Raw genomic sequence first — 17,680 nt, 5'->3', positions numbered from 1 at the left:
GTCATTGATGGACTATGTGAAGGACCACAATTGCTAGCTGTCAGGAAGCAAGTGCTCTGCAAACTTACTGAATAATTTTGCTTAATGCAAGTTGGTGCAGCCTTTTTGTCAGACAGCAACACAAATTAGGAGCCAATCATGTATATATAGGTCAGTGAGGTATAGATTTTCCAAAACATTACGAACCTTTGTTGACTCAACAGCTAGACTGACTTTAGAAACACTACATGATGCAGAAAATGAGTGTAGACTTCACGTCAATTGTTGATAGCAAGTCTCATGTGTGTCTGGTGAGGGTGTAAGGAAAGCGTTCACGGAAGTTCTATGAATGTTAGGGATTATTGTAGTCTTTCATCATTTTGGATACATGTCAGATCTGGATTTGGAGACATAGGAAAAAGTGCAAGGTGCCCTCAGGTAACATGTTACACTGGTGTTTGGTGTTTGTTGTTCCACCTTTCGCTTAGGGATGGCAGGCCAAAGGTATGCACATGGGTTCATATATCTATGGTTGGTGCAACTCATCATAGCTGTGCAACATCAAATGAAGACACTGTAACAACATGAGGGCTTACAAATGTCCCTGATCCTCTATACATTGTACCTATGTGTCATACATTTGTCAGGGCCACAATGGCTGTTTGACTGGTAATGCACTCCTCAAGGAAACACGCTTTGGATGTCTCTCTTGGATGCACATGATGAGACAAATACACTCCATTATTATGTCTGCTCACTAATGAAGGAACATGTTTGCCACTACATGATAGTTAGGGCCACTGCATGTGTGCAGATATGTGTGTAAATTTCACAGGAGACCCATGGTATGTAAAAGGTAGCCGTGCTATATTGGATGCAGTATCATCATGTCTGAGTGGATTTACTTACTTATGTCATCTTCCACATGGTTTTTGTCTTTGGAATTGTTGGTCAGTGCACAGAATTTGAGCACATTTCTTCCTTCCATGCCTTACAGGTGGACCCGCACTCTACACTGTGGGCGAGGTGGCTTCATTCGAGGACCCCAACAACTCCAGTAAGTGTTGATATGTCTGTTATGTGTTGTGTTTGCTGGTGATGTGTGATGGACTCCTGTGTGTTGAACAAATAGCAAGGTGTGATGCGCCTGCCCATCATTTGTCTTGTTCCATGAGTGGGATTTCATTTTCTCGCCGTTTTGGAGTTTGCCAATGCTTATCCTATTGTCTTATTTAGGGATTCTAAGTCATTCCTGTAGGCCCCGCAATGTGAATTGGGTTGGGTCATGTGGATAACACTTGTATAAACAAGAGTCGCACTGGACCTAATCTCAGATTTAGTCAGCCTGTCAGACCCACAATCTCCCAGAATGGGGCTGCAAAATGCTTACCCACAGACTTCTGCTTCCCTATTCACTAATGTACTTATGAAACTGTAGGTTGAACTTCCTAGCAGCATGTAGCTCCACATGTCATGCTACAAGTATGTGGCACTTGAGTGCAATGGCCTAGGTGTGCATGCAAATCATGGCCAGGGGTGTTCTTGCAACTCTGTGTTAGTTGTAAGTCATGGCTTACTGAAAGTATATGATGTGGACAAAGGTCTGCATTGCAAGACATATGTAGCGCTGGGATTGGTCAAGGGTTTGCTGTCTCCTATTTGTAGATGCACCTTACCTGTGGTGTGTGTGCTAAGCCAAACACATGTCCAGCTTTCATAAGCTTCCTGGGTGTCCATGTTGTTTGAAATTGTTAGTTGTTTCTCCACCCCCCACCCTCAAACACAGGCATGGGTTTGTGAATAGTGTACCTAGGACTGATGATACAAGTATGTTACTAGACATGTAAATCAGTGAATCTTTGGTCTGAACCTAGTATACACGCTCAGGTTTAGCACATGAGTACTATACTAGCAAGTCCATTTACAACTTACAGATCATGTGGCCCTAGATTTCCATCCCGTACACTGACATTTGTAGCCCTGGCATAGGCGGAGGATGTGCAGCATGATTGTTAGCTGACAACTGGCAGAACTCTGATGCCACAATCATGCCAGTTGTTACCCATCTTGTAGGGTTTGGATGTGCTATGTGTGATATGACCTTTGTAGACTGGCCTGCCATGTACTTCCTCAGGGCCATTCAATGATCTGTATGATGATAGGAGCTGTTACAAGTACAGTAGATGTACTGTCTGATTTACTTCTTGTGCCATTTCACACAATGCAGTTCCTAGTGTAAGTTTTTTCATTTGTCTTCACAGCTGCTAATATGACACCCATCCAGGTCAGTGAATTCCAGAGACGGGCAATGCGTTACCAGCATATCCTGCTGGTAGAGTCGGGGTACCGAAGGATGGCCCAAAGATACAGGACCGAACGGGCCTCCGGAGCCTGGAGGGCTTTCCCACAGGGTGGCCCTTCTTTGCCCACCGCAGCCACCACCAGCATGACCACCACTACCACCCAGGTGGCACCACCCACAGCTGGGACCGTTGTGCCTACAACATCTGCAAGTGCTCCAGGCCCTAGCACTGGACCACCTTCAGGGCAGCCCACAAGCATTGACCATACCCGGCCACACACGTCCTCAGCTGGTACCCAGACCACCCCAGCTGCAACAATTGACCCTGCTCCTTTTGTGGACATGCAGCACAAAATGGACCGTGTCCTCAGGAAAATGAGTCACCTGCAGCGGGATGTTCGCCATATCAACAGACGTGTGCGGTCCATTAAGTGGACCCTCCAGAGGGCCAACCTCAAGACTTTGTTGATGGACATGATTCCCTCCCTCCTCTTTCCTTATTCTTATACTTAGTGGGCTTAGGGGGCTTAGTGTTAGGTTACTATAGGCTGTTAGTTTAGTTAGTGTTAGTGGGGGGGGGACCTGATTATTTCATTTTTTTCTTTTTGAGTGTGTGTCGGGCTATGTTGGGGTTCTAGTGTGTTTAAACAAAAAAAAACAATGAAAAAAAAAATATATATATAAATATATATATATATTTGTTTAGGATAGTATAGTATGTGTTTAGGTTAGTATCTGTTTTCCTCCATGTGTCCCGTCTCATAAAGGGGGCGGGGGGTTGATGTTCAGAACGTTTCGTTACATGTGATAAGTAAGTTTAGCTTAGGTTTGTTAGGGACAGTTGTGGGTAGTTAGGGTAGATTAGGGTAGGTAAGACTTTTCCCCGAGTTTCCTCATCTGTTATTACCGTTTAATAAATATGTAGTGAACCCTTTACTGTATGTGTGAAATGCTTGTAGATCAGGGCCTTGGCATAATTGTACATAAGTGCACAAGTTGATTCTTTTACATTTGTGTCCTATGCTACGAACAAATCCCAACTGAGCTGTAAGATTGCCAGCTACTCCAGAGCTACCTTGCAAAGATTCAACCATCAATCACAGTTACTATGGATCCCAGCGTGTTTTTCTCATTACGTATGTTTTCAATGTCACATACAGTGCTTCCAGATTTGGTATTGGGGACTCTGTGTTATGTCTGACTGCAGTGTGATGTCTTATTAGCTGAGTGGTAGTAAGCACTCTTGTAGTATTGTGTTCATGACTCACAGAGATCATTTGTGACACTATTCAGCATGATTACTTATTTGGATGTAAACTCACACACCTTCATTCATGCAGTTTGTTGACTGTTTCCTTAGATTTGTGGGCAATGTTCTATGTGTTAGTATTGCATGGTGGCAACATTGTGCTGCCACTATTTGATGGCTTAGATATCCCTTGAGGAAGCATTATTCTGTCCAACACAGCATTATGGTGTATGGTTTCTCTTTTCATCCGATATTACCCTCAGGAAGGGCATAGTATGGTGCAATCCAGGGTACTGTGCATAGTTATCAGACTACATAATTTCAGGACAGTTGTATTGACAAGCTATGTAATTTGACAGGAGGCAAAATGTGCTATTTATTGAAAAGTGCTGTAGTGCTATATGTACATTGTCCATGATTGTGAGTCCATTATAGTGACATCTTCCATTGTGATCCTACACAAGTGCTAAAGGAAAATGCATTTGACATGCTGGGGTGATGTGTCAGACAGTGGAGAGGGACAGGATTTGCCAATGAGTAAGTGAGAGACAATCAAAAGGCAGGCTGACAAGATATACAGTGGTTTGCAGAACAGTCATTGAGTACAGTTGTTGTAAGACTGGCATGTTACAAAGCGCTGGACCTTGGTAATAGTTGGCCATGTGGCAGGGACTAGTGCTTCTGGGTACTTTTCCATGTGAAGGTGATCTGTTCCACGTCTTCTTCTTCTGATGTGTGTTGCCTCCTCTGTCCTTGGTGGTGGTGGTTGCGAAGGGGCAACACACACCTCAGTGTTAGGAGACGTGGAGTCAGACATCCCGGTCGCTGCTACCTGTGAGGGTCTTAAGGGCAGTACTGCTGCAAGGAGGATCTGCTGGTTCTTGAGAATAGCAGCCACATCACGATGGTAGGGAGCCAGGTCGGCCCTGAGGGGGTAATGATTGGATTCATGCATGCAGTGGAAGGTTTGGGGTGCGAGGTGTTGTGGCAACTCCCTTACTGCAGTGGTGAATTCCTTTACAGTTTGTTGTAGTTCTTGCAGGATGGATGTTAGCGCCTGCATGGCTGCTGCCTGATCTGCAGATGACAGCATGCACGAAGGCACCCCTCTAGGCTGGCTGCCATAGTTTGCATCCCCACCGGCACCTCCTTGGCCAGCTCCTGCTATACTCTGACTACAGTTCTCTCAAAGCTGGTGCCTGTGTCATCTGAGTCCTCAGCTGTATTGGAGCTGGCAGGTCTTACAATTGTGGTTGTGGGTGGGTCCTCTGTGATGACTGTTTGTTCTGTGCTCCTCCTTGGGACAGAAGGTGGGGTCTGGAGGGTTCCAAGGACATCTTGGAGGGTCTGGTGGCTGATGTTTGTCAGCTCGTCATCCATGTAATCAGGGTAGTCCTGGACAGGCATATCCGCAGGAGATCCATTGTCCTCTGCAGTGAAATAGGGTGCAATTAGTGTGTCTGTGTTGTGGCATTGGTAATGTGACATGCCTGCCTTGTGATGATTTCACATTGTGATCTTGTTTCCTGTTCATTGCTTCAGTCTTTCAGATGAGCATTCTCCCAGGCCAATGCCCCACCTGCATGTCACATGTATTGTGGTAACTTATTAGACTTGTCGGCATCATCTCCTCTAGTGTTGTTTAAGGCCAAATAGTGAATTGCCACCTTCTTGTCCTACTCAATCCTCCATCTACATCCATTCTAATGGTGAGGCCTTTCACTGGCTGTGGGTATTCTGATGGCACTAGCTGCACACTTAACAATCTGGACCTGCTCCAGTCTCTGATCTTTCACATCCACTTATATGTAGTTGAAATGTAGCATATCCTATGCATAGCATTGTTATGGCACAATATGGATGTTTGCATTGGTAATGTGTACAGCTGATGTAGGGGAATTTGTGAAAATTGGATTGCCCTGATAGTCGTAGCAGTGTCCTATTTCCTCCTCTGACTGTGCAGGTGTATGTCAGTGACCAGTTACATGTGTCCTCCCCCTCAATGCTGTTGTCAGAGCAGTCTGACATTTGGGATGTTGCATTGTGACCCAGCCACAGGATGGACCCTGGCATATGCAGCATGGGTGTGACCTTAGTGCTGTGTAGCTCCTAATGTTGATGACATTGGCTGATGTTTGCGGCAACTATGGGCATTCACATTTGACAGGACTGGAACATTTGTCTTGTTTCAGGGGATTGTTAAAGTTGTCATCCTCAACCCACTAATTTAGGTGTGTATGATCCATGGGGACGTAACTGCCATTGGCTACTTGACCTGCACACAGAGCAGAGGTAGTGGCAACTGTTGTCACTGTTACACTCCAGTTGTCGGCATGGCTAGAGGTTGTTAATTGGGCCCTAGTTAATGTAGGGGATATAGTGGCTGACATGTGACGGGATGTCAGTTTGATGTTGTGCCCTTCCCTCTTGGCGTGGCTTTACCTTTGCTACATCGTTGGCATGGCAGCATACCCCCATGGGACTGTTGTTGGTGTTGTGTTGTGGTGTGCCCCAGCTTCTCTCTGTAGAGGCCATGCCCCCATGCCATACCACTTTACCCATGCCACTCCATATATATCATGGCTTCCATGCAGTTTGTGGTCTGTATCCCCCCCTGTTTACAGTTAAAATGTAGGCATTTTTGTCCCCCATGAAACTTACTCTGTGTTGTTTCTTGGTAGTCTGCGCTGTCCTGTCCTTGAATCCCTGTGACGATCTCCTCTGGGATGATACCTGAAACCATCTCCTCCATGTGGTCCAGGGCCTCCTGGTGTGCTGGACTCCCACCTCCAGTCTGCAGTGCTGCCTTCCTGTTCCTGGCCATCTATTCCTTGATCCTGCGCTTGCAGTCATGCCAGCGTTTCTTGCACTCAATGACTGTTCTGCGTATTTCTGCCACACTGTTAATCTTGTCAACAATGCATTTCCATATTCCCTCTCTCCTACTGATTGGCAACTTTGAGGTGACAAACAGTTGGTGCTGGTGTTCCGTCATCTCTTTCACCAGGATTTCCTGTTCCTCTGCACTGAAGCAGCACTTTAGTTTCTTCTTCAAATTGTCCTGGGTCTTGTGTGGGTCCTCCTGGCTGGATCCTGGTCTGTTGTCATCTTCCTGGGGTCTGTACAGGCATCTGTGATCCATTTTGGCTCTCCTCTGCTAAAATGGCTGCATTCGCGGGGAATTTAGACGCTATTGCGTAAAAAAACGCTGCATATCCGGTTTGCGGTGTCGTAAATCGACCCACAGTCATTTCTGCCATGTTAACGTCGTTTTGCGTTACGACTTGAAGCTGCGGTGTGCGTTTAAAAAAAGACTTACACCTGTGGTTTGCGCCACCGTGCGCCAAAGTATAAATTTGACTCACGCACGGCACACCAAAATGGCGTTAGCTGGCGGTAATATTTTTGACGCAAAACTGTGCCGGCGCAGTTTTGCTTCAAAAAGTATAAATATGGCCTCACAAGTTTAAAACATACTATAGAGACTTAAAGTCAACCATGACAAGCACAGCAGGCCAAAGTAGATCATTGTGGCATGGAACTATAATCATAATCTTGAAGACTAGCTCCGAAGTCACCTTGCAAAAAATCATCAAAAAATGAAGCCAAATCGTCTGATATGAGATCGATCACTTGGGTGGACGGATTCACAGAGCAAAAGTGCGCAATAGTCACAAGTGCGGGTCCACCTGCATCAGCGCCATTGTCCATAGAAGGTAGAACCAACTCTGAATGATCATAAGTGGCCTCGCGGATCAGGCTCAGTCTCATGGGGCTCTACCGTGTATGAACCATCATCGGGGACATCAGCAGTTCTTGGTCCACAGGAGATACTGGCAAGACGGCAAGACACACTGTTGGCAAATGTTTGAAGAAGCACCAAACGCAGCGAACGACTGGCTGCACGCACCAGAGGAGTGGTCGAAATGACAATGACCAATTCCACTCTAGTTCCTCCAGCAAGGAAACATCGAAGATGTGAACCATGCGATCACGGCACAGTAGCGCTGGTGGCAGTTGCTCCATTGCTCCGTGTAGCTGTAAAGAGACAACCACTGCGAATCAGAAAAAATAGCAGCAGTATTCTGCCAAATAATGCCAAAATTATAGGAAAGCCACCAAACACACTCGAAAAGAGGGAATGGATGGCCAATGGAATGACTCCGAAGATAGCCTGGAAGATGGATACAAATCCAGACCCAACAGACTTAAAGAAGTGGACACTCCCAGTAGTGCTTGAAGCATTAAATATTCTGGATACCAGCTCACCAAAGTGCTTGGAGTAGTTGGTATCTAATAGGGATTGTATCTCGGCTGATGATCTCGCAATCTGAGGCGCATACATCTCACTAGCGGATGTCAACACGACCTGTTTCTGAAACAGTAGCGCCTTTAGCCTACTCAGCTTGTCATAATTTACATTAATGATCTCAATGTGAGGCCACATTTCTGATACTTTCATCTCTTGTGTGGGGGGAAATAAAACATATCCACAACACGTAATGACCTTCGAAAATTAAATTGTGAAGGCAATGCCCGGTCGCATACCGCAACAGCTTTGATCGCTCAGCACCACATAACTGCCATTGGTAAGTACATGAAATTCTGGTCGAATGAAAGAGACAGGAGTACCTTTAAGGAAACAGGCCAAGTTCGCAAGCCCCGAATTGCAGTGGCTGTGAAGGGACACCTGCTTGCAGATCGTAGAATGAATAGCAGTAGTCTCACAGTCGCTTCCACTAAGAAAGACTTCTGTTTCATTGTTCAGACATTTATAATCAAAAGGCAACTCCCACTCTTCCCTAATATAGCTATCACCCAAACGCTCATACCTGCCCACAGCAAGATGTTTCGAGCACTGCAAAAAACAAAAGGTGGATATGGGCAGATTAATAAAGCCATGTATAAACCAGACAGTCGAAGGACTCTCTGCTATCGTAAAAGGCAATTTTTCCAACTTCTCTATATGAAGCATGGTGAAACTCGCTTCCCTTTTAGCCATTGTCATTTGTTTCTCAGAGAGCAAGTGAACAGCAGCGAACAGTTCACTACCATTAATGTACCGCCATGGAACGTGGCCATTTTTCAATGTTTGTAGCATCCAACTAAGCTGCATGATCGAACGCAGCTGACTTTGTCCATGGTATAAACGGGACATGTCTGACTAAACAATATCAGTCGTAGATGACACTATATTTGTTATCGAATAAATTCTGTTGGACAGGGTGTTCATGCCGTAATCGACAACCGCCAAAGTTCTTTCTAAATTTTCCTCCTCTATCTGCCTTAAGCGAGCAGCGGCTTCTATCTGAGAAAGTTTCCATGTCTCATTATACATCGCATATACAAATCTTTTCAAGCGCTCTTTCCTAGGACCTAACAGGAAGTCCTGCCAGTCTATATGCTCAGAAAGTGTGTTCTTTCACTGCGGCTAACATGTTAGACTGTACCCATTGTTGACACAGTTTACCCACACTGTACGTAGTCACTGTCTCCGTGTGTTGACCCGAGATAAAGCGAGGATCCGGGCGGCTAATCTTAAAACCCTCTGAGGAATTTAAAAAACGAGCCTGACATCCATTGGTGTCTATTGGCCAAACTAACCACCCGCCGGGACGAGAAAGTGAAGAATTATAGGTACCAGCCTGAACCTTTGCATCTACCTCTTCTTCGGTGTTCTTCAAAAAGAATTGCCAACCATTAAATTTAGCCAGTGTGGGGATACTGGGCGTGTTAATTTCTTTTATTTTTGATAACCCAAGACAGGACGTCTGTTGTACAGTGTCATTCAAAAAATTAATTTGTTCAGGAATCAGGCATGCCCTAAATAAGGCCTCCCTACCCTGTATTCCAATCCTGCCAATCCTGTGTCCCCCATACACTCTTTAACTCAATATTGTTTTTCCAGTGATTGTAACCTTCAATAGTGAGACGGGCAACAAGGGCATCTGAATATATCAGTTTTGTATTTGTTAGCAAAACTTTCCTAATTTTTTAACGAGGCAGTTTAAAAAAATATGACTCGGAGTTTCTTGTATTATGCGCAGTAAAGTAAGTCAATTTGTCCAAATAAATTTTAGGACTCCCCACCGGTGGTGTCGAACAATGTTCCCATTGTGTGTAATTAAGAACAGGTCTGTGTCTAGTTGCATGGTGCAGGTAGTAATGTCCCCAATTGTTGTAGCAGAACATTTCCCCATAATTCATGGTATTTACATGAACATCATCACTTTCAAATATTGAGTAGCCCTTCATTTCAGTTAACATATTATCAACTGTCTGGACATTCCAATCATCAGAAACAGCAATGGGTGTAATTACATCTGTCATTGAAATTTTGAATACATATGGAATTTGAATGACCTCAGTAGGCCCGTATGTTTCAAATGGAACTTTGTCCCACACAATCCCATCAGAAATGGGTACCGCTGAAATGTTCACTGAGGATAAGTCTCTGCAGACCTTGTGTGTGGAATGGTGTGGAGTCAAAACTTCATCAATTGGTGTTATAGTTGCGCGTTCAGGGATGTAATGACCATTTATAAGCAAGAAAAATACAGTCACGAATCCAATCCAAAAAAATGAAGAAATGAATGTCAAACAGATCCAGACAGAGTTCCATTGATATATCAAGTAGTTATTTTAAGCCATTGATAGAGCTTGAGAATCCTTCAATCATTATCAATTGTATGAGTCGATGAGTCCGAAGAAAAGTCATCAATGTCGACAAAGTAGCCAGAGCCAGTCTCTGCAAAAACAGGAGCAAGTTCAGTACTTGTAGTTGTTCTCGTGGGGTCTCGTGGTAAATTGTGCCATCAGTCTGCATTGTATGGGTGTTTAATATGGCCAACTCTTGGCTAGAAGTTGTCACGGAATTGTTGACTGGAACCAGTAGTAGCTCATTTTCCACCCTCCCCATGGTCGAGGAGGAACTCATAGCATTATTAGCCATCATAACATAGTCCAGAGTATCATTTCTTACTCTATTCTGAAGAGGAAGGTCCTGTTGGGTAGTGAGAGGGGATCGGGAACCACCCAAGGGACCTCTGGGCCTACTGTGTAGGATCAGCCACATGGTGCAATTTGACATTGTCAATCGAAACAAATCTGTTTCCTCAGGAACCTGGAAATGGTGGCAATATTACTATTCTTGTTCCTTGTATTCCCAAGACTGAGACTGGTGCTCTGTAGGATGGACCGAATTCTTTCTTCACAGAAATTTTTTCATGAACCAGATCCCTATTTTAGGAATCCAGCTATTGGAAGTTGTTGGAATATCCCTTATCACTGAGGTGGAAGCACTGGTAGATGATTTTTCATCTCGAAATTGTTGAAGCTCCTGCAAGACAGTGAGACGTTTATTTATGTCAAAAGGTGTTTCTGCTGCCACCATACCAGAACCATCAAGATCTGGGACATACATAGATATCCCAAAGAGAACCTCATAGGGAGTTTGTCCCCCCAAGGACCGTCTTGGCAGATTATTCAGTGGTCTCCGGACCCGATACGGGTGATTAAGCCAGCTGCGGCCGGAACCTAATACTCCAGCTGTTAAGGACTGCTTTAGATCACAGTTCCACCTCTGCATGACCAAATTTCTCTTGGGATGGTATGGTGAGGAGTAATGGAGTTCAACACCCATCGTCCCCATGGTGTCTCTGAATACCTTAGAGGCAAATGCAGGGCCCTGGTCCAAATGGAATGCTGCAACCGCATATGTACCGATAAAGATCAGCAAGCCTTTTATAACAGTCCGAGCGTCGGCTGACCACTGCAGCCATACTCACAGGAATCTAGAACAAGAATCTACAGTGACTAAGATATATTTGTATGCACCATCAGGTTGAAGTGGACCGCAATGGTCCAGGTACACACATTGTAATGGCCTGCTGGACACTAAGAGGGATGTCTGTGGTGGGCGTTTGATGTTGGAGCCCTTAATTTGCTGGCAGATGTCACAACAGAGAACGTATTGTTTTGTCCGTCTGCATAGACCAGGCCACAGAAGCGTTTCTGTAAGAGTGTTATTGTGGCCGAAACACCAGCATGAGCAGAAGCGACACCCTCATGCGCTGCTTTCACTAGATCTAACCTCTGCTCTTTGTTGGGGATCACCCGATCTCCAACCCCAGGAATTGTGGCGTAGCCAACATTCTGTGCACTGATATGGTAAGAATAGTTTGTAGGGTACCCTTTCGGGAGAGATTTGCCCTCAGCCAAAGCTTTTACGGCAGTCAAAATTTCATTATCCAATCTCGTGTTGGAATGAGTCACTGCAGCCACAGAAGCCGTAGCCACTGCAGATTTGGCTGCTTCATCAGCCAAACTATTACCGATAACGTGTACTCCTACACGTTGCTGGCCCAATGTATGTACTGCATGGACACACAGTAGCTTCTCCTTAATATTCTGTGTTTTATAGTGCTCCCTTTAGAATCTCTGAACCAGTTCAGTTTCCAATGAGTAAGATAATCATTGTAGGACTGAACGCAATAATATGAATCACAGACTATCAAAGTCAGTCTTCCTGTCTCAGTTTTTTCTAGCACTAAAATCAGGGCTTTAAGTTCAGCCAACTGAGCTGTGCAGTCTCCTAGGGTCTGCGTATAGGTATTGTGAGGGTGGAAAATTCCATCCTTCATCACTCCACTCACGGCTGCGCAAGCGGATGAGTATTGATGTTTGGTACCTACAGCCAGTTGGGATGAACCATCAGTATAAATGACTGTATCATAGTTGTCTAAAGGTAAAAGATGTAGAGGAGCAGGGCACTCTTGTTCGTATTGGAGGAATTCTTGTGTCTGAAGTTTTGGATCAAAAATATAATCCACATCAGTAGCTGTCAGAGAAGTCGCCAACTGAATCCAGCGTGGATGTACTGTTTAGTGTTAGGAACGCTCGCTTTGGTGATGGCCTCTAGTGCTGGGACCGGGGTAACGACAATGATGCGTTTCCCCTGAGCAAGTGGTCTCTCTTTTATGACAGCTATCTGAACTGCAGTTAGAATTTTTTCTATGGGCGCAAAGCGTTGCTCTGCATTCGGGTATAGATGAGATTTATATGCTATGGCACCGTGTCATCCTCATTAAAGGTGACATATGTGAACCCAAGGGCTCCAGAAATTATTCTGATGACCAATTTTTTTTTGTTGTCACGAGTGTGTAAGTGCTTAGCTTCTAACATATCCTAAGGATGCATGTATGTTCAATTGTCCAGTGTCTGCTACGCAAATCTGGGTGTATTAAGTCATTTACCAGCTTAATGTGTTGTGCATAGTCGGGAATGTACGTTCTGCCAAAATTAAAGAAACCAAGCAGTGGCTGTAGTTTCCTTAGAGTATTTGGTGGGTGCAGTTGTGCACATTTTTCCAGGAAGTGTGGGGCCAAGCTCTTTCCTTCGTTCGATAGCTCATATCCCAGAATCAGTACACTGAGAAAGGCGATCTTACTTTTCTTAAAATTGAATTTATAACCGACTTTCGCAACCCCCAAAATTATGCGGTCGACCCTTACAAGATGAACGTTCAGGTCGTCGTCTGTGAGGTAAATGACATCCACATAGGATGACGCCTCAGGATCAATGTCATGTAATATTGACGTTACTCGGGCTGAGAACAGCCCTGGGCTGTTCTTATAGCCCTAGGGTACTCGGCAAAAGCATTTTTGTGAGCCAAATGAGAATGCACTCAGGTCCCTACTTTCTTCCACTAAATTCTGACAGAGGAACCCTTTGGATTTATCCAACATCGTTTTATATTTGTTCCGCATTATGTTATTTATTAGTGCTGTGCTATGTGAATTTTGTATAGCATATGTACGAGTGTGGCTGTTTAAATGTCTGTAATCTAAGACTATTCTATAGGAATGATCTGGCTTCGCAACTGGGAATAATGGTTATTCATTGCAGAGGCACAGGGCTCAACTACCCCCTGATATTCCAGCTGAGTGAGGATCTCCCTCACTGGAGCTTTCACCTCATGTTTGACTGGATATTGTGGCTGAGGCTGGGTATACATAGGTATACATGACACAGAGAATCCCTGTCCCAACCTACATGATTGCGGTATAATGCAGGTGCCTGTGCTAGAGCCCAACTGACAGCATATGCTTCCTTTTTAGCCGCTGGAACAAGATTGGAGAAACAAGACAAAATTAAATTTTCCCCATGTGGGAGCTTACGGACGTGTTCAGGCGGCCAGTCTCTTTCGGCTAATAGGATGTCACAATTAAGTTCGTCCCAAAAAATCACACCAATGGTGGACGTCTCCCTCAATCTGGATCTTTAGGTCATAAAGTCTATCTGGTGGGAGTACACTCCCGTCCGGCGTTTCAACTGCAACAAAATCGCTAGTTGCTGTCACATCCAGATGTTCTTTCAGACTCTGTCGACATATCGTGACCTCTGCTGTGCTGTCTAGCAAAGTCACTGCCCACGTCTTGTTCTTCAGTAAAGTTCTCAAGTGTATTGGCATTTTTAAGCGATAATGCTGCTACTTTTTTTCCTTATAAACTGTGGCTTTTGTTGCGAATTCTGTTCTTCTCTTTTTACTATAGACTGTGGTGAGTCTTTCTTTTGTTTCACGTAGTCCGGACGTCGGTCAGGACGGCCCCCTCTCTCGCTATGTGGAGAATCTGCTCTCTTATTCTGTCTTTCTTTATATTGTTTAGGCTTCTCCCAGAGCTTTTTCGAACTTTGTTGTGTTTGTTTAGTACCTTCCTTAGGGGTGGTACTGTGTACTTCCAATTTCTTCAGCTTGGCTCCCAAACCATCCCGTCCTAGACTAGTATGGGTATCGGAAATCATTTTTGGTAGCTGTCTCTCTTGTTCCAAATATGGAGTTTCTCGGAGACGCTGGCATATAGCCAGTGCTACTGCTTCCCCTATAATATTACTAAGTATTATCGAGGATACTGCGTCAAAGTTACGCATCAATTTCATCACAAAATCTAGGGCAGAGGCTGCCCGTGCTCATTCTGAATTTGTTTTAACACTTCTGGTAAAGTGGCAAGTGTTGGGGGACCATGTGTGGTAATATATATTGCAACGAAGACTGCACACCATGTGGCACAGTCATCCACCAAGGGAACCATCCCAAAGGGAAAGCACATTGTTAGAATTCTATGTTTCTCCTGTGGTCCAGTATAGGGAAACACAGCTTCCAGCTGATTGGTTTTCTGGGCTATCCAATAAGGTATTTTCTCCCTATCTGTGGGTACCTTACCCATAATAGTATGTACTGTTTGTGGGTTAATTCCAGTAGCCAATTGGTATCCTGCAGGTGTTTGTGGTGCTGGGCGCGCTAGTGTTGTGTTCAAAGTCCGCATTACAAACTGAACAAGCCTTCTGTATAATGTTACAATCTCATTGTATGAGTTTCGCAGATCTGCTACAGGCATGTTCTGTATGTCTGGGTGCAGTGTTTATGTTGTAAACATAGGCCATGTTGGTCCATCGTTACTCAAAGGACCTAATCTTACTCGCTGTATTACATGTGGGAGGGTGCCTTCAAACCAGTTCTGATGCTCCTGATAGGTGAGCGGTATTTCGTGATACTGATATGCTTGGTACCATTGAGGAACATTAGCAATCTTATATGTGTGAAAGGTAGCTGACCTGGCATCTTCTTCAGGAAAGGTGACCCAGGCATAGAATGTTTCTGTTTGGTAAGCTTCATTAGCTTCTACTATGAAAGTGACACCCCCCCCATTGTCTCTTAACCGGTTCTGTGCCTTGGACGAGATGATCTCGTCCAAGGCTACAGTTCCCCTGTGCCTTGGACGAGATCATCTCGTCCATGGCACAGGGGAACTTGGGGGCGCGCTAGCGCGCCCCCCGTGCACCCCCCTTCCCCCCCCAAAGTCGGGATGGAAGGGGAAGACCTTCCCCTTCCACCCCCGACCCCCCCCAACCCCCCTGTGACGTCAGCGCGCGAGCGCGTGCTGATTTGTCACAGGGGCCTCCCTAGTCGCGCTGGAAGCTCTGCTTCCAGCGTGATTGAAAAAGAAATGCAAAAGCATTTCTTTTTCAATCACTTGGGAGGCCCGGAGGGGCTTCAAAGGGAAGGAAAAGTATTTCCTTCCCTTTGAAGTCCCTCCGAGGGTTTCAAAAGCCGGATTGCTTGCAATCCTGCTTTTGAAACCCCACTAGACACCAGGGATTTTTTTTTTTTTATTGAAACTGACAAAAGGGAGCGACCCCTTGGGCAAGGGTCGCTCCCAGGGGGGGCATTTTTTTGAGAAGGCCTTTTCTGCCCCCCCTGGGGGCAGATCGTCCTTATTAGGCCGATCTGCCCCCAGGGGGGGCAGAAACCTCTAGGCACCAGGGAATTTTTTTTTTTTTTTTTTTTTTTTTTTACGTTTCATTTCTTTTTTTTTTGGTGGGGAGCGACCCCTTAGGCAAGGGTCGCTCCCCTTGGGGGAAAATTATATTTTGTCCATTTATGCCCCCCTTGGGGGCAGATTGGCCTATTTTGATGAGGCCAATCTGCCCCCAAGGGGGGTAGAAACCAGTAGACACCAGGGAATCTTTTCTTTGCGTGAATTTCACGCAAAGGGAGCGACCCCTTAGGCAAGGGTCGCTCCCTGGGGGGGAGGGCAATTTATTTTAGGCCATTTCTGCCCCCCCTGGGGGCAGATTGGCAGATTTTAGGTCAATCTGCCCCCAAGGGGGCAGAAACCACTGGGCACCGGGGATTTGTTTTGTGGCGCCAATGTCACGCAGGGGGAGCGACCCCGTAGGCAAGGGTCGCTCCCGGGTGGGGTGGGGGTTGGGGGGGGGAAATTTATTTTAGGCCATTTCTGCCCCCCCGGGGGCAGATCGGCCTAATATTAGGCTGATCTGCCCCCGGGGGGGGGCAGAAACCTCTAGGCGCCAGGGCAATTTTTTTTTTGTTTGTTTGTTTGTTTTTTTAGAGATGGGGAGCGACCCATCAGGCAAGGGTCGCTCCCCTTGGGGGGCAAATTGTATTTAGGCCATTTCTGCCCCCCTGGGGGCAGATTGGCCGATTTTAGGTCAATCTGTCCCCAAGGGGGCAGAAACCACTAGGCACCGGGGATTTGTTTTTTGGCGCCAATGTCACGCAGGGGGAGCGACCCCGTACGCAAGGGTCGCTCCCGGGGGGGGTGGGGGCTGGGGGGGGAATAATTTATTTTAGGCCATTTCTGCCTCCCCTGGGGGCAGATCGGCCTATTATTAGGCCGAACTGCCCCCAGGGGGGGGCAGAACCCTCAGGGCACCAGGGCAAATTTTTTGGTTGTGTTTTTTTTTTTGTTTGTTTGTTTTTTTCGAGATGGGGAGCGACCCATCAGGCAAGGGTCGCTCCCCTGGGGGGCAAATTGTATTGAGGCCATTTCTGCCCCCCCTTGGGGGCAGATTGGCAGATTTTAGGTCAATCTGCCCCCAAGGGGGCAGAAACCACTAGGCACCGGGGATTTGTTTTTTGGCACCAATGTCACGCAGGGGGAGCGACCCCGTAGGCAAGGGTCGCTCCCGGGGGGGGTGGGGGCTGGGGGGAGGAAAATTTATTTTAGGCCATTTCTGCCCCCCCTGGGGGCAGATCGGCCTATTATTAGGCCGAACTGCCCCCAGGGGGGGGCAGAACCCTCAGGGCACCAGGGCAAATTTTTTTGTTGTGTTTTTTTTTTTGTTTGTTTGTTTTTTTCGAGATGGGAAGCGACCCATCAGGCAAGGGTCGCTCCCCTGGGGGGCAAATTGTATTTAGGCCATTTTTGCCCCCCTTGGGGGCAGATTGGCCGATTTTAGGTCAATCTGCCCCCAAGGGGGCAGAAACCACTAGGCACCGGGGATTTGTTTTTTGGCGCCAATGTCACGCAGGGGGAGCGACCCTGTAGGCAAGGGTTGCTCCCGGGGGGGGTGGGGGCTGGGGGGGCAAATTTATTTTAGGCCATTTCTGCCCCCCCTGGGGGCAGATCGGCCTATTATTAGGCCGAACTGCCCCCAGGGGGGGGCAGAACCCTCAGGGCACCAGGGCAAATTTTTTTGTTGTGTTTTTTTTTTTTTTTGTTTGTTTTTTTCGAGATGGGGAGCAACCCATCAGGCAAGGGTCGCTCCCCTGGGGGGCAAATTGTATTTAGGCCATTTCTGCCCCCCTTGGGGGCAGATTGGCAGATTTTAGGTCAATCTGCCCCCAA

The sequence above is a fragment of the Pleurodeles waltl genome, chromosome 2_2, assembly GCF_031143425.1.
Source record: "Pleurodeles waltl isolate 20211129_DDA chromosome 2_2, aPleWal1.hap1.20221129, whole genome shotgun sequence".
Taxonomy (NCBI): domain Eukaryota; kingdom Metazoa; phylum Chordata; class Amphibia; order Caudata; family Salamandridae; genus Pleurodeles; species Pleurodeles waltl.
This window is presented reverse-complemented; position numbering follows the sequence as displayed.